General features: G+C 39.5%; 1 pseudogene; it reads left to right on the top strand.

Moving 5' to 3' along the window:
- The first annotated feature begins 8,058 nt into the window (after positions 1-8,058).
- Positions 8,059-11,326, top strand: LOC143647712 (acyl-coenzyme A diphosphatase NUDT19-like; annotated as a pseudogene).
- The last annotated feature ends 7,110 nt before the right edge of the window (positions 11,327-18,436 follow it).

The raw sequence follows: 18,436 nt of genomic DNA, 5'->3' as shown, positions 1-18,436 counted from the left end.
TGAAGTATATCATCTTAAATATAATTTCCAACAGCCTTAATTGATGTTAAGATCTTGGCCTAATATTAAGATGAATAAATAACGCAATCTTTGAATATGTGGATAATTTCTAAGTGAGGTAAAATAGAATTTTCATCACTAAATATAGTTTTAATATAAGTGCTTTGGCCTTTTTATTCAGTTTATTGTAGCTATAACTTTGGACCATGTGTGATCATATGTGGACATGTCCTTTTTTGACATTTTATGAATAAATAAAAGGGATGAGCATACCTGTGGGGGTGTGTTACGTGGACTCATGAGTTTTGCTAATTGGCTAAACGGCTTGTGTATCACAGACAGTTGTCAATTACCTGCATTCCTGTTCTCTTTATGTTGTAGAAGTTACTTCAGTTAAAATGTCTAATTAATATGGGTGGTTGAAGAACATCGTGGAAAACAGCTGTAACTGTGTCTTCAAAATAACGAATATTTTTTAAACTTATACAGCAAGAAAAGATTTTAATTTTGTATTTAAGGTAAAGTGTCTGTTGTTCCAGAATAGAATGGAAGATAGTAAAAGAAAAGAAATTAGAACGGTTTTACGTTTGTAGAGGTTGAATTATGTACTCCAACAAAACATGTTCTTACTCTTAATCTGCATTCCTGTGGGTATGAATTTTTGTATAAATAGGACCTTTGAAGCTGTTATTTTTAGTTAAGCTGTGGCCAAGTGAATCAAGTTGGGCCTTAATCCTTATTACTGGTGGCCTTGCAAACAGAATTCAGAGGAAGCCATGGGAAGAAGCCAGAAGTCAGTGAAAACTGGGACAGCAGACACCAGAAGAGAATGAGGGCCATGTAAAAGGAGGCAGAGATACAAGCCAAAGAAATCCAAGGATTCTGGCAAGCCAGTGCCAGAATCTTCCAGATTTCAGGGGGAAAACATTGCCTTACCAACACCTTGATTTAGGAATTCTAACCTCTGAAATCATGAACTAATAAACGCTTCTTGGTAAGGCAACCCATTGCGTGTTTTGTGTCATAGCTCTCTGGCAGATTAAGAAAACATTGCAAATGTTTGAAGAAAAATGAAAATATGCTGAAATTTACTGATAATAAATGCAAATAAACAATATGCTTTCACTTCATACATCATTGGACTGGTAATCTTGTAAATTATAACAGCTCTTGTTAGCAGGGTGGCAGGGAAAAGATACTATTATGTGTTTCTAGGTTCGTATCTTCTTGGAGAACAATCTATCACCAGTAAAAATTAAAGGTCTATATAACCTTTGACTGCCAAATACAAACCTTGGAGTCTAAACTATAAAAAGTAAAGGCAGCAGTATATAGGATATATGTACAAATTAGTTTTCTGGAGCATAGTACATAATGGCAAAAATGGAAACGAATTAAGTACCCATCAATAAAAGTAAGATACAGAAAAGTATGTGTATGATTTCTTTGCATAAAATATATACACAGGCATATGCAAGCACATATATATCTGTATATGACTATATGAAGAAAATGTGGAGGGAGAACTTATAACATGGTTGGGAGGAGAAATGGAGCATAATGTGTAGGAAGAAGGGAAAATGAGTGTAAAAAAGGAAACACAAAATAAGCAAGATACTGATGCATCAGAGTATGAAATTTTTTTTAATTATAGAAAAAAGATACTTTATTTTCTGAAAAGAGAGAAGACAGTGTCAGTACAATTGATTTGATAAGATTAATTAATTATCATTTGTGAAGCACAGAGAAGCTCAAGATTTGCTATCCTGACTTGGTACATTTCATTTATGAAGGGGACTTTGAGGACTCTGTCTAATTATATGTGTGTATCAGACAACTTATTCTAATATGAAGATCAAGGGATTCCCTGGGAATTGTAGGTAAGAGGAATTATGAATAAGAGAAGAGGAAAAGAAAAGACAAGGAGGAAACTAAAGTTGGACCAATTTAAAATTTTGCCATTTTAAGCTCTAGGTGCAAATGTTTGTATAAATTGCATTTCCTCTCCAAATGTAGAGTACTCTCCTTTGTAGACATATATCAGTACTATACTAATCCCATGTGGCAGAGGGAAAGTGTGCTATTAGATAGATGATGTCTAAATTGAGAAATGGATGTCAGTACATGAAGTACTTATGGAATTGCCAGTCAAAATTCATTTCTTTATCTATTGCCAATACACCTATTGGCAAAGAGAGAACAATCAAATGATGAGATAGGGGTTTGCCAGATGTTTCACACTACTATATGAAAGTTTTAACACCACTTGGCCAAATATTTTTTAGGCTCTCAAATTTCAAGGTAAAATAGATTTAGTCTATTTTTTCTGCTACCAATCAAAATCCAATTAATTACTAGAGGCCATAGTAATAATGGTATTAATAATGGGCATAATAGAAGCATTTTATAAATGTGCACTGTCTGATTGTAGACCCTGAGATTTTTTCATAGCACTTGATACTCACACACCCCACTTTGCATATCCACACTTATGAGCTTTTTCTAGGAAAAGACTGGAAGTAAAGGGGTTTAGAGAGGATGAGGGAATAAACATTCTCACCCAGCCTTGGATGGTTATCATAATTTGGAGATGGAATGATGGATGAGGTGTCTCTATAGAAACCAGGAAAGTTAAGAAGGACACTGTCAGCTTAGTAGGAAGATACAAAATTGCAAGATAGGCATATAATTCTACAATGAAGAAAGGGAAATTTGTAGACTCTTTTGAGCTATTTTTCTGGAATCACAGAATTATTTGAGCCCAGCATAAATTGAATTCAGATTTGAGTTGAACTTTGGTACTCGAACCAAAACATTCATGCATTTTTCATTTTGATGGATTATCACACCAGTCGCGTTGACTGAACGCTGCAAAATTATTTCTCAGTGTTTCATTTGTACCCTCTAAAATTCTGTGGTTTGTTCTGAAGCACTAGGATTAATAACACAGCCACTAACATTTATGTTTTACTTTACAGTTTGCAAAGCATCTTTTCATACTTTCTGTCATTGACATTCTCAATTTCTTTTTCTGAATTTACGCAAATGTTCTAAGAAATGATCATGATGATGAATATGCAAAAATAAATTTAAACACTTACTACAAAGCCACAGTGGTCAAAACAGCATGGCACTGGCACAAACATACAAGTATTGACCAATGGAATCAAATTGAGAATGCAGAAATAGACCACCAAATCTGTTTAACTAACTTTTAGCAAAGCTCCCAAATCCACTGAACTGGGACAAAATAGTCTTTTCAATAAATGGGCACGGGAGAACTGGACATCAATAGCCAAAAGAATCAAAGAGGATGTTTACCTTACACCCTGTACAAAAATTAACTCAAAATGGGTTTTGAGCACCTAAATATAAGAATTAGAACCATAAAACTTCTGTAAAAAATATAGGAAAACATCTTCAAAACCTAGTAATAGGAGGTAGCTTCCTAAACTTTATACCCAAAGCATAAGTAACAAAAGAAAAAATAGATAAATGAAAATCCTCGAAATCAAATGCTTCTGCACATCAAAAGACTTTGTCAAAAAGGTGAAGAGGCAGCCAACTTAACGGGAGAAAATATTTGGAAATCACGTATCAGACAAAGGTTTGATATTCAGTATGCATAAAGAAACCACACAACTCAACAACAAAAGAACAACCCAATTATAAATTGGGCCAAAGATATGAATAAGGATTTTTCTGAAAAGCAAATACAGAGGGCTCAAAAGCACATGAAGAGATGTTATTTTCATTGCCTGTAAGAGAAATGCAGATCAAGACTACAATGAGTTACTACCTCACACCTATAAGAATGGCTGCTATTAAACAAACAGGAAACTATAATTGGAGAGGATGTGGAGGAATCAGGACACTTATGCACCGCTGGTGGGAATGTATAATGGTGCAGCCACTATGGAAGACACTTTGGAGGTCTCTCAGGAAACTAAATATCAAATTGCTCTACAACCCAGCAATAGCACTACTCAGTATATACCCAGAAGAACTGAAAAATGATGCAAAAAGACATTTGCACACCGAAGTTCATAGCAGCATTATTCACAATCACCAAAAGATGGAAACAAACTAAATGCCCATCAACAGGTGACTGAATTAACAAACGTAGTATATACATATGATGGAATATTATGCAGGGGTAAGACAAAATGACGTCCTGAAGCACATGACAAGATGGTTGAACCTTAAGGACATAATACTGAGTGAAATAAATCCGACACAAAAATATAGATACTGTATGATTCCACTTTTATGACCATGCTAAAAGCGGCTGAAGGATGCACCGACTGAGAAATAGATTGGCGAACAATGGTGTACACATGTGATCGAATATTGTGCTGCTACAGAAAGGAATGAAGTCGTGAGGCATGCAGCAATGTGAATGAACCTGTGGGACAATTGGTGTGGCAAAATAAGCCAGAAACAAAAGAACAGTTATTGTATGGTCTCCTTTAGAAAATGCTTATAAGAAAATAGGGGTCTAGATTGTAATCTCTTATAGCAGACACATTTAGTCCAGAGTAGTAATTATTTCTGGATTTTGCGAGGCTGTTTTATATATAATCTGGTATTTAGAGATAAGAATGAAGCTGATCAGGTAGGGGTTAAAATAACTCAGAACACAGTGGTAAGGAAGACATTGTCTATACTTTAGAACCACACATACACTTTAAAACCAAAGGAAGAAAGGTTTATTTTGTCTGGAACCTAAATTTTCTGTAGCACATAGTGTAAACTCAACCTATCTGTATAGCTCACTTGAACAATTGAAACACAGGGAGCTCAGAATAAAAAAGAGGACCTTTAATCCTGTATAGCTTAATGAAGTGCCTGGATACATCCCAGAATATATTAAGCAGATAATCAAGAAGAATTGGCAAAGTCCCTTGAGGGATGAGGGAAGAAATATGGGACTGTCATGGTTAGGGACAGGTGTCAACTTGGCCAAGTTATGGTACCTGTTCATCTGATTGGGCAAGCGCTGGCCTGTCTGTTGCAATAAGGACATTTCATAGGATTAGGTCATGATCACGTCAGCTACATCCACAGCTGATTCCATTTGTAATCAGCCAAAGGGGAGTGTCTTCTGCAATTAGTGATGCTAAATCCAATCATGGGAAGCCTTTTAAGGAGGACTCAGAGGAGACAGGTTGCATTCCTGCTTTGGCTGGTGAGCCTCTCCTGTGGAGTTCATCCAGGCCATCCATTGGAGTCGTCGGCTTCGCAGACTGCCCTGTGGATTTTGGACTCTGCATTCCTATGGTCACGTGAGACACTTTCATAAATTTTATATTTGCAAGTGTTCCCTGTTGATTCTGTTTCTCTAGAGAACCCTAACTAATACAGGGACTATTAAATTTTACCATGAGGAAATCCTCTAAAAAAAAAAAGACCCACCTTGATAAGGGGGTCACATCCCCATGGAAACAATCAAATCAAATGATCCCACCCTAAATAATAGGTCTGCCCCCACAAGATTGGATTAAAAGAACATGGTTTCTCTGGAGTACATAACAGTCTCACACCAGCACAATTGTAAATTATGAAGACTAAAACAGTGCCTGGCAAAAAATAGTTCATTTCCATATTAGCTATTTGCGGCAACCTAATTCAGTTAATACAGAATATCCCACAATAATGATTTAAACCATGGATATCTATTCACTTACATGAAAGAAAGGTGTGATGTGGGGTGTCAAAACGCAGCTTGGCTCTACTCTCTGAGCCTTAGCCACATTGCTGGACTTCAACTGCCTGGAGAAGAAATGCCTTTTTCTTCAGAAGGGCCACCTTTTGCTGCTCACAAAGGAACCTTAGAATGGCCACCAGCAAGAAGGTACTCCCACCCTCCCATAATTTGCACAGAGACTCCATAGGGTCACCTGGAGTCAGGCTTGATCCTAGAGACTGCGGACTGGGTGGAGCCTTCAGGTGAGAAGATAGCATATCCCAATTGTGGCCTGCCCAGGATTTACTTTTGGAGAGTGACATTTAGCAGTATTTTAAGGAGAAGAATCCATAGGGAGAAGAATTTCTTTCTGTCCTACCCTAAAATGCAGTCTCCCTCCATGTAGGCATCTTCCAGCAGAGTCAGAGGGCAGGGTCATTTGCATTCCAGCCAAGGAGAAACAATGGACAAGACTCACCTTCAGTCTTATCCAGCATGGTAGGCGATTTAGAGTGTTCTGGAATATGACGCCCTCACATCCCCCACTGGCCCTTCCACACTGAACTTCCAGGATAAGATCTATGAAAAGACTGTCTCTCCAACTCAATATCATGTACATTTTTCCCTGAGAGTGTGAAACCCATATGGATTAATGCCCCTTTGCCTCTATTTAAGAGTTCATTCCCACTGCCTGGAATCTTCAACCTTTTCTCCATTCTTCCTCCAGGTAAATAATTTCTGGCTCCTTCATCTAGGATCCCACAGAATTTGAATTCCCTTTAGCTCTTTAGCCACAGTTTACTGGGATTATCAGTTTATAGAACACCAAACAGGAAAGTCTTCCTCAGGGTCAAACTCCTCATCATTATTTCTGTTTTTAGCTCAAAGCTTGAGGAACTCAGTGGAATGATGAAGCAAAGAATGAAAGGAATGTCTGACCTGTTGAAGGTTAATAATCAGCACGGGACCGAGGAACACTGAGTGATGGAAAAGAAGAGACAAGCACCTGAAAAGGATTGGAAAAGATCAGAGAGCAGGAACTGCCTTAAGCATAAAATTCCCCAGGGAAAGTTCTAGGTCCAGTGTCAGAGCCATGAAGACAGAAAACAAACAAAAGTTCAGGATTGACCCAGTAGCTGATCAATAATTGGGTCTCACCACTAAGCCAGGAGTGGATATCTGGGTGGAAACCCAATGGCTAGTGACAGAACAAGAGGCCACCAATGAATGCCATCTTCCATTCTCCTCAGGAACCATGTGCTTCTCAGTGTGAGATTGTATCTGTACCTTCCAAGCCCTCTTTGCATGACTCTTCAATGGGACCCGGAGTTAGAGTGAAGAGAACTGGTTAGTCACAAATACTGTTTAATGTTCCAGGGGTGGGGGGGGGGGGGTGGAGGCAAGAGGGGCAAAGCTAAATTAAGCTCTTGTGTGCCCAGAATATTCTGCCAGTGAGTAGCCATGGCATGAAAAAGACAGCAGGAAGGATACCATTTCAAAAAGATGGTCCGTGAAGAAAGAGAATGTCCAACTCAGTTTAAGTGGATTAGCCGGAGGACATGCTATGGTTCCTAACAATCGAACTTTCCGGGTGATGTTTCCTGCAAGGCTGAAATTAGAGACGGTCACACACACACATACTCTGCCTTGTAGGCAGGTCAGCAAACACCCAGCCTTTTCCTGTGTGTGATTCCAAATACTCCCGGATCAGGACAGTGTCAAATTTCTAAGCAGGATTTTTCTAATCCAGACAAGCTTTCCCAGCTTCAGCAAAGAAGGTTCTCAAATTCACAGTGTATGGGTAAGACCCGTCAGCACAGAGTTGAAAAAAGCAAAGATTGCCTCCATGTGGAGGATTTGCTTATTGTTCTATCCAGTGTGCAACTGGAAATGAAACTTGGACCACACACAATAGATGCCAAGAGGCCATCAGTATATGAAAATGTGAAAAGTGTTTTTTTTTACTTGGACAACCAATTTAAGTGTAAACCATAGCATTTGTTGGACAAAGAACTGGAGAATATTTTCAAAAGGAGAACAGAAAGAATCTTAGGAGAAAAATGTTTTTTTAGAAGAATCATGGGTGATGCTAATGTTGCTGGTGCAAGCTACACTCTTTTGAGATCAAGTTGCAGGAAAATGTACATCAAGAAAAATACATAAGCAGCATCATGGCAGGAGATTTGATTAATGGGAACACTCAATACAAGCTTAAAACTACTGGGTGGACCTGAGATTTAGAAAGCTAGAAAAGATGAGTGTCATCTCCAGTCTGCCCAGGAAAAGGCCACCAGGAAAGCAATGGGCATGCCACAAGCAACAAGTGTGTTTTGGGGTGTCCATTCTCCTCTTAGGTCTTTAATTTATTGAGAATGGCTTTAGCAACACTAGGAACCCAGGGCAGCCTAAACTACAGGTTTGGGCTCCCTTTCCAAGGAAACGAATGCCGATTTGGATGGAAAGAGGTTGCTGTGGAAACTGGGGAATGTTGTGAGGTGGAGGCAGTGTCAGGTTTTGCTATACTGAACATACAATGTACCAACCTCCACCAATGAAGCAGGATAAAATAGAACAACTTTAAGATCTGGTTTCCTATTCAGCTGAAAGAGTTAACAGACAGCTGCAAGTCTCTTATTTCTTATCTAACTCCGAAAGAACTAAAACAAACTGCAAACTTCCTAGGACAAAAATTTCCCCTAAAGCCCTGAAACCTCCCCAAACCATTGAAACCTCCCCAAACCATAAAAGCTTGTAAAATCCGGAGCCCAAAGTAAATTTTTAGTTAATGAGAGGAAGCATAAGGTCATAAAGATTGTTAAACATCTGCCCAAAGACAAATTTTAGGTATGTGACAACAAAAACCACAAACTCTGATAGCTATCTCCTCATAAAACAAAGAAGACACCTGGTGTTCAAAGGTCATTATGGGAACCTGTGCAAAGAAGACACCTAATATTCAAAGGGTACTATGGGAAACTGCCACCAGTAAAATTTTCCCATAAAGCAAGCTAACCCACTCCACTCAGTGCATGTCCTTTCCTTGGGCATGTCCAGTTCCCATTAGCCTCTCTACTGTGTACTCTCTCTTTCTTTTTGAAAAAAAAACCTTACTGCTTATTGCTACTGGCCTTCTCGTCTCTAAATTCTTTCAGCAGTGAGACCCCCCCAAACCTGGAATGGGACTCAGCTGGCATCACTGGCAGCCAGACACTGGTTACACTGGAACATTCCCCAATTATTCTGACAAATTATTAGGTTTTTGAGAGGAATCAAGCTCCTTTTACTTGTGCATTTACTTTGTTCATGCAGACAATTATAAAATTAGGACATTTTTAGCTGCAAGTAAGTCAAACCACCAAATCTAAGAACTGAAAACAATATGGAAACACACTATCTTGTGTACTAGGGATAGCTAGTAGGGTAGCTCCAGAGATTATTAATTATGTGGCTTGATGACTTCACCACAAAATCAGTTTCTTTGCTTATTCAGCTCTGCTTTCTTCCTTGTGTTATCTTTTTCCTTAAACTGACTTTCTTCATGATCCCAAAATTTTGGCAGCACTAATCATAGCTCAGATGACAAAAGCAAGATCAAATCAAGAGACACAAAAGTGTCTCTCTTAGGTACCTTTGCCAGAATCCTCTGTTTTAGGTATCTATTGCTATGTAACAAATTACTCCAAAAGTTAGCAGTTTAAATGGGGTTGACAGGGTGGTACCATGGTGGCTCAGCAAGCAGAATTCTCACCTGCCATGCCAGAGACCCATGTTCGATTCCCGTTGCCTGCCCATGCGAAAAAAAAAATGCGGTTGACAAACTTTCTTTCTGTAGAGACTGTGTTTTATTTTCCAGGCTGCTATGACAAAAACTACAGAACGGGTTGACTTGAAAAATGGCATTAATTGTCTCACAGTTTCAGAGACTAGAAAGCTTGCTTCCTCCCAGGGTCAGTTCCATTCTGGTTGGTGGGTGGGCAAACCTTGGGCTGTCTCATTTCATAGGGATGTCCTCTTCTTTCTCTTCCAGGTTGTGGTTAACCCCAGTTTCTGCTCCTCCATGCAGCTTCCTCTTCATAAAGCCTCTAGTAATAGGATTAAGGCCCACCTCGTTCAGTTGGGCCACATCTTAACTAAAAATATCTTCAAAAGGCCTTATTTACAATGGGTTCACACCCATAGGAGTGGATTAAAATTAAGAATTTTTTCCCCTAGGATACATAATTCAACCTACCACAACCAGATAGTAAAGATCTTTAGCTGCATGAGCTTTACAGTCTCGGTCACAGTTTACTCAATTCTTGTCCCTGTAATGGAAAAGCTGACTTAGACAACATGTAAAAGAATGGGCATGACTGGTTCCAAAAATAAAGATAAAACTTTATTTACAAAAACGGGCAGGGGTGCTGCTTCTGCGGCCCCGCAGCACCCGGCGGGCCTCCAGGTCCTGGCCAGAGACTGGCGGCGTGCTCGAGCCGCCTCCCGGCCTGGCTGACTGGCACACCATGTCCGCAGCGACCCTCGCCACTTCCTGGACCTGTGTACACACCTGGACTGCATGCCTGACATCTAGGCGCTGCACGACTAGAGCCACTGGCTCACGCCCTTCCTGCAACCCAGTGGCCACGGCTTTGACACAGCCTTTTTCCTGTGCTGCCTGCTTAAGGCACAGTCCATTAGCCCACACAAGACCGAGGTGGTAGACTGCCAGGCCAAGATGCCTTTACATCCTTGGGCCACAGGACTATCAGGGTTCATCCCTGAAGATATCTTCTCACCTGCAATTACTTTGCAGTTATTATCTCCATCAAAGGCAACTGAAAATTTCACATCAGAATGAATTTGGTTGGCACCCTGTTCTAGTTTCTCTCTCATCTGGAAGGGCACATGGTGAACACGGTGTCATCTGCTAGCTTCTTCTCCTGGCTTCCTGTTTCATGAAGCTCCCCGGGAGGTATGTTCTTTCTTCATCTCCAAAGGTTGCTGGCTGGTGAGCTCGGCTTCTCATGGCTATATCGTCCTGCTCTGCTCTCTCTGAATCTCTCTCTCTCTCCATAATGTTTCCTTTTTTACAGGACTCCAGAAACTAATTAAATGGGTAGAGACACGCCTCCAGCCAATCCAGTTTAACAACCACTCTTGATTAAATCACATCTCTGGGAGATGATCTAATTACAGTTTCAAACATTCAATACTGAATAGGGATTAGAAGAAATGGCTGCCTTTACAATATGGGAATAGGACCAAAACATGGCTTTTCCAGGGTGCATACATCATTTCAAACCAGCACACACCCCACAGTTCTATGAAATAAGAAGACTCCAGAACTTCGCCTCTCTGTGACTTGCACAAATTTTGTTTGGAGCGTGCAATAGAAGGGAGGGAAAGATGGATGCCAATCACATTGTTAGCCGCTGGTGGGATCTTCCAGCTTTTTCCAGGTGATGAGCTATGCTTGGAAGATTTAGACTATTTAAAAAACCATTTATCCACTAAAAAAACTATTGAAGAAATCACGAAAGAAGGCAAGAAGCTTCACCAACTAGTGATGCACGATTGCTATCTTTATAGTTTTTTTGTGACTGTTCAAAGTATAGACATGTTTATCCTAAATCATATGTTATAGCCAAGAGCCATATGTAGAGGGCTGCTTGTGTGCAAACTTGTATATTTGAAGTAGTGCTGATGAATAAGGAGGATTGACCAGACTTGTTTGAAAGTGAAGGAACTTAATGCCTGTAAAAATTATAGCACAGTCTTTCTCATTTCAAGTGAATTATTGAGACTTCCTGCTTATTTTATACTTCAAACTTTACAGTATGTTACCAATATAAAGTATTAATGCCCTGGTTACCAACATGAGAAAAAAAATCAGCAGTTTTCACTTCTATATTGTTTTATTATCTCAAAAGTTCAAATAAGATGTCCTACTGTCTTTGTTTTTCTAACTATCCAGTGTATTAACATTTTCCCTGACGTGCTTAGCAGGCCGATCCATGCATTCTGTGGACTTTCTACTGGAATTCATTTAAGGGTGTCATGATGAGGTGGTAAAATAGACGTGAGACAACCTTTAAGTGATAATGTCATTTTCTTGCTATTTTAATTTGCTAGCTGCTGGAATGCAATATATCATAGACGGAATGGCTTTTAAAGGGGGGGGATTTAATAAGTTGCTAGTTTACAGCTCTAAGGCTAAGAAAATGTCCAATCTGAGGCATCCAGGGAAAGATACCTTGGTTCAAGAAGGCCAATGAAGTTCAGAATTTCTCTCTCAGGTGAGAAGGCACATGGTGAACACAGTCAGGGTTCCTGTCTCATTTGGAAAGGCACATGGTGAACACAGTCAGCATTTCTCTCTCATCTGGAAAGGCATGTAGTGAGCATGGCATCATCTGCTAGCTTTCTCTCCTGGCTTCCTGTTTCTTAAAGCTCCCTGGGAGGTGTTTTCCTGCTTCATCTCCAGAAGTCGCAGGTTGGTAGACTCTCTGCTTCTCATGACTATGTCGTTCTGTTGTCCTTTTCTGCTCTCTCTAAATATCCTGCTTTATCCAAAATGTTTCCTCTTTTTTAGAATTCCAGTAAAGTACTCAAGACCCACCTGGAATGGTGGGTTCCATCTAATACATTTTAACACCCACTCTTGAGGAAGTCACATCTCCATGAAGATAATCTAATCAAGCTTCCAACACACAGTGCTAAATAGGGTTCAAGAGAAATGGTTGCTCCCACAAGACTGAATTAGGATTAAGACATGACTTTTCTAGGGTACATAAGTCCTTTCAAACCAGCACACTTGCTATGTCTTTAGCGTTGATGGTTAAAATACAATTCTGTTTGAAACCAAATGGCATTATCTATTCCTCAGATTGAAATCTGTTTTAGCTAATATTTTAAAGAAATATGAAGCTACTTATCAATTTTACAAAACCATAATTATCTTTACTCTGAAGGGCTAATTAATAAAAGCAAAAATTTTAGAGAAATATAGAGCTAGTCATCATTTAATGGTGTTTAATGATGTTTATTTTTAGTATGTCTAATATGGGTAATTTTTTCACCTTTCATAAAAGAGGAATAATGTTTGTTGATTAAAAGTAGGAAATGATGACTAAGATTCCTTCTATTTCAAAATCTTTGACTCTGATGTCAAATGCCTTAGTTTTCCTATCTATAAAATAGTAATAATGATAAATTAAAAAAAAAAAAAAAAGCCAGGCTGGGTTCAGCCTGCAAACTGTATTTGCCAACCCCTAGTTTAAAGCAAGAAATGTTTGTTATCTCTCATGATTTCTGTGGGTCAGGAATCTGGGGGCAGCTTAACCAGGTGGTTCTGGCCCAGAATCTCTCATGAGTTGGCAGTCAAGCTGTCGGCTGGGATGGCCGTCATCCAAAGGTTTGGCTGAAGCTGAAGGATACACTTCTAAGATCACAAGAAGCTTCACCTCCTCACTACATGGGCCTCTCCACAGGGCGGCTTCAGCGTCCTCACAACATGGCAGCTGGTCCCAGAGGGAGTCCCTGAGAGAGAGAACAAGGAAGAAGCTGCCATGCCTTTTTGACCTTGTCACACAACATCACTCACATCATATTCTATTCTTATTCTGTATAAGAATTGAAATGCTTATCCAACCCTCACTCAAGGGAAGGAAAATTAGTCCTTAGTTTTGAATAACTTATCGACATATTTTAAAATTATCACATCCTCTCAGCATGTCTCCTTTAATGTTTCAGTTTCCACTATTATGTCACGGGCATCACTAACACTAGCAAGAAGGATGGAATGACTATGATTGTCTTAGAGAAATCAAAATCAATCCCTAGGTGTGAATTTCAATTTGGTTAAATTCCCTGCAGCCACTGGTGCTTATGGCAACAGTGTTCATATTTTGCAATGGACAGAGGTGGCCTAAGAGTACATCAACTGAGGAATGGAAGGGGGTACTGTGGTGTACACATACAATGGAATATTGAGTGGTTGCAAGAAGGAATGAAGTTGTAAGGCATGCAACTAGGAGAAAGAAACTTGAGGACAATATGTTGAATGAAATAAGCCAGAAACAAAAAGACAAATATTGGGCAGGCCATGGTGGCTCAGAAGGCAGAGTTCTCGCCTGCCATGCCAGAGACCCGGGTTCAATTCCCAGTGCCTGCCCATGCAAATAATAAAAATAAAAATAAAAAAGGCAAATAATGTAAAGCCTCACTATACGGACTAACTTTAATATGCAACCTCTGAGAATTGAATTCAAACGCATAGGTTATCAGGTAAGGGCCTATTGTAAAGGTTCCTAGATTGTAAGCTCTTACATCAGGCACATCTATTCCCTAGTTGTAACTATTATCTCTAAATTTTGAGATGCTGAGCTCTCTGTGTATAAGCTGGTCATTCCCTGGAAATTTGGGTATTTATGTGACACCTGAGACTCAGAGCTAGAGTTCTGCAGCTATTGACGTCAGCATTACCCCATATAGCAACTGTTAAAGACACTGAAAAGGAGGTCAGACTAAAATTAAAAGATATGAATGAAGTTGATCTGGATAGGACAAAGGTAAATCAGAATACAGGATAAAGGATGATGTTAACTGTATTTCAAAACTTCAACTTCTGTGTGAGACCAAAGGAAGAGATATTTATCTGGTGCAAAATTTGTCTAATTTAGCTTGTTTGGTCAGCTTATTCAAACATCATAACTGCATGAAGCCTTGAGTAAGGAGTGAGATCCTTTTGGTTTGTACAGGTTGGTGGGATTCCCTGTGTGCTGGTTTGAAAGGATGCATGTACCCTAGAAAAAACATGTTTTAATTTTAATCCCATTTGTAAAGGCAGCCATTTCTTCTAATCCCTATTCAGTACTGTATGTTTGAGACTATAATTAGATCATCTCCCTGGAGATGTGACTCATTCAAGAGTGATTGTTAAACTGTATTAGGTGGAGGTGTGTCTCCACCCATTCAGGTGGGTCTTGATTAGTTTACTGGAATCTGTAAAAGAGGAAACATTTTGGAGAATGTGAGAGATTTCTGAGAGAGCAGAGAATAACACAGCCATGAGAAACAGAGAGTCCACGAGCCAGCGACCTTTGGGGATGAAGAAGGAAGATGCCTCCCCGGGAGCTTCATGAAACAGGAAGCCAGGAGAGAAAGCTAGCAGATGATGCTGTGTTCACCACACGCCTTTCCAGATGAGTGAGAAACCCTGACAATGTTCACTATGTGCCTTCTCACTTGAGAGAGAAACCCTGAACTTCATTGGCCTTCTTGAACCAAGGTATCTTTCCCTGTATGCCTTAGATTGGACATTTCTATAGCCTTGTTTTAATTGGGACATTTTCTTGACCTTAGAACTGTAAACTAGCAACTTATTAAATTCCCCTATTAAAAGCCATTCCGTTTCTGGTATATTGCATTCCGGCAGCTAGCAGAAGAACACCCTGATACATCCTAGAGTAATCTGGGCAGAAGATTAAAATGTATTTATAAAGTTCCCTTGAAGGGCTGGAGGAAAAGGTGGAAATATTGAACTTCCCCACATGGGGAAGATTTGATATTACTGCAATCATTGGGGAATGCCAATTTGATGGACCAGGTTCTTGATCTTGGGGCTCACTCTTATGAAACTTATTCCTGCAAAGGAGAAACTAAGTCTATTTATGATTATGCCTAAGAGTCACCCCCAGAGAACCTCTTTTGTTGCTCAGATGTGGCCTCTCTCTCTATGACAACTCGGCAGGTGAATGCACTGCCCTCCCCTACATGGGGCGTGACTCCCCATGTAAGTCTCTCTGACGACATGAGACATGACTCCCAGGATAAGCCTGGCTCTTGCATCATGGGATTGAGAACGCCTTTTTGACCAAAAGGGAGAAGAGAAAAATGAAACAAAATAAAGTTTCAGTGGCTGAGAGATTTCAAACAGAGTCGAGAGGTCACACTGGAGGTTGTTTTTATGCAGTATGTAGATATGCCTTTTCAGTTTTTGTTGTATTGGAGTAGTTGGACAGAAATATCTGTAAGTGTTGAACTGTAATCCAATAACCGTAATTCTTGAAGACAATTGAATAACTGTAGAGCTTTTAAGGTGTGGCCATGTGATTGTGAAAATCTTGTGATTGACACTCCCTTATGATTATAAATGAATCATAAGGGGAGGAAGGGATGGGTTACTTTGGATGTTCTTTTTTCCTTTTTTTGGGGGGGGGTAATGAAAATGTTCAACAATTGATTGTGATGATGAATGCACAGCTATATGATGATACTGTGAACCACTGATTGTACAATCTGGATGATTATATGGCATGTGAATACATAATATATCTCAATAAAATTGCATGTAAAAAAAAATTCCTGTTGCTAATTTGGACTACTTAGAGAAAGGAGTACATCTGAGAAAGTTAGAGTTCCATTAGCATGAAAGACCGGGGGTTATGGCATCAAGCCACTCCTGATGTTTTAGCTAAACATATGCTCCATTTCTAATAACTATACTTTAGCCTTATTCCTAAGGCCTAATCACCACCAAATTTCTTAATTTCCCTGTTTTGGGGGCTTCAGTTGAATCGTGGACCTGAAATCCCCCAAGAGTCTTTTTAACACGTGCTCCTGGGGAGGCACAGGTCTGCTGTGTATGGTTGTACAGTTTGTTCACTGCAGAAAAGATGCCCAAGTGAAAAGGAGAGCAAAGATTGAAATCCAGCCCATACGCAAACTTACTAAGTCTTATTCCCAGAGGAGGCAGACAATTTTTGCCATTCATCCATCCAGAAGGGGTACCTCTGCAGGAATCCGCAATATGCCATATGTGACAGCAATGACCCTATGAAGTCAATTCTTTGTATGATTTATCCCCAATCACGGTATATTTGGCTGTCATCCCAGCCTGATGAAATATTTTGTGGGTCCTAACTCAGACATCTACCGCATAATCTGCCTTAGATACTTCCTCTGTTAGTGGGCTGCACCCATTCTGAATGGACACAGGGCAACATTTTAGGGTCCAGGTAAAAAATAATAGAACTTCCATTTGTGTTTTTCTCATCTAAAGAAAGAAAGAGGGTGGTGTGACAGTGGCTCAGTGGCAGAATTCTCGCCTGCCATGCCAGAGACAGGGGTTCAATTCTTGGTGCATGCCCATGAGAAAAAGAAGAAGAAGAAAGAAAGTGGTCTATATATTATATATAGTAATTAATAGATTTACATTGGTAGATATTTATAATTCATACATAAATATACATATATTGGGGTAAATGTTCAGAAGTTTTTACAGAAGCAAGATAAAAAATGATTCACCATCTTGTTTTATATCATCACGTAAGGTATTGATAAATATTTTAAACATGACCAGGCTGAGAATGGAACCTATAGGCAGACAAACACTGATCCGGTAATCATCACTCTTTGGGTCCATTATGACTTGTCCCCCTTGCTCCAATATCTGATTCCAGACTGAACATTGTATATCAGGTACTTTGTGTGCTAGGTGGTCTCTAAAACTGACCCTAATGATCCCACCTCTTGGTTTTCATGCCTTTGTGAATCACGTCTTCTTGTAGCCTTGTAAGAGATCCCAAACAAGAGCCATTCAGCTAAGCTGCACCCATTTCCCAACCCACAGAAAATGAGATAAAAAATGTTTGCTGTTTTAAGCTGTTGAATTTGAGCATCATTTTTTATACAGCAATAGATAACTACTAGGTGATTTGTTAGATAGATATTTCTAAACTTAGAACAACCAACAACTCTGTAATGTAGATACTATCATCCTCATTTTACAGATGAGGAAACAGAGGATCAGAGTGTTCTAATGATTTGCTAAGCTCAAAGCAGCTAGTAGATGACAGGAGTGGAATTTAAGTCCAATTAGACTCCAACATTCACACTATGTTCCCCTAGTAAGACGTTATTCCCCAACTAGTTATATGACCTGGAGGAAGTTACTTCAACCTCTTAATGGTCAATTTTCTTATTGGTAAAATTAAGAGACTAAAACAAATTATTACACTTTAATATGCTCAGATTTCATAGCCCCTCTCTTGCTTTTTCCACGGCTTAAGAGGCAAATTTGCATTATTTTTATAATAAGGAATGTTGAGGGCTAGATGATATGAATATCACTTGATTTAGCTGGAGAAATGCAGTGAAGTTGAAACCCCCTAAGCACATCTCCATAGTACAACTTCATAAGTGGCTGACGCCAACAGCTTCCTACACATACCAATGCTGCCACTTAGAGGATAAAGAGGAAAGGAGAGGTGTGTGTCAAAAAGACTAAAAGGAGAGTTGGCAACCAACTCTGACCAACTGCCATGTGGCAGTCCTATCACAGGGATCCTCCCAGATGGTAATGAATTATGCAAAATTTACTTTTGCTGAAATTCAGTGAACTTACCCTTCTGTAGTGATGCCCAAGAGATGGAACATATAGAGCAGTGCAAGGAAAGAGGTGTAGCAGAGAGTCAGAGAGTGACACTGGCCAGCAATGTGATTATTGTGTATATATTTATATATATTAAACGCATGCTGTTTTGAATCTTTAAAGCTTTTCAAGAGTGCTTTCAAAAACTCGAATATTTTAAGCTGCATCTTGAGCCCCAAAGATGGAGAGCCACTACCTTAAACTCTAGGACAATGGTTCAATTTGGTGGGGAGCCTTCAGTTTCAGCCACTTCAAAACGTGACCTGATGCTTTGGAGTCTTTGGGAGTTAAAGGAATAGAGATTTTCAACTCTAACCCAAGGAAAAGACTACTATTAT

Source organism: Tamandua tetradactyla, chromosome 10, assembly GCF_023851605.1.
Source record: "Tamandua tetradactyla isolate mTamTet1 chromosome 10, mTamTet1.pri, whole genome shotgun sequence".
Taxonomy (NCBI): domain Eukaryota; kingdom Metazoa; phylum Chordata; class Mammalia; order Pilosa; family Myrmecophagidae; genus Tamandua; species Tamandua tetradactyla.
Note: the sequence above shows the minus strand (reverse complement) of the source record. Positions and strands in the feature narration are given on the sequence as shown.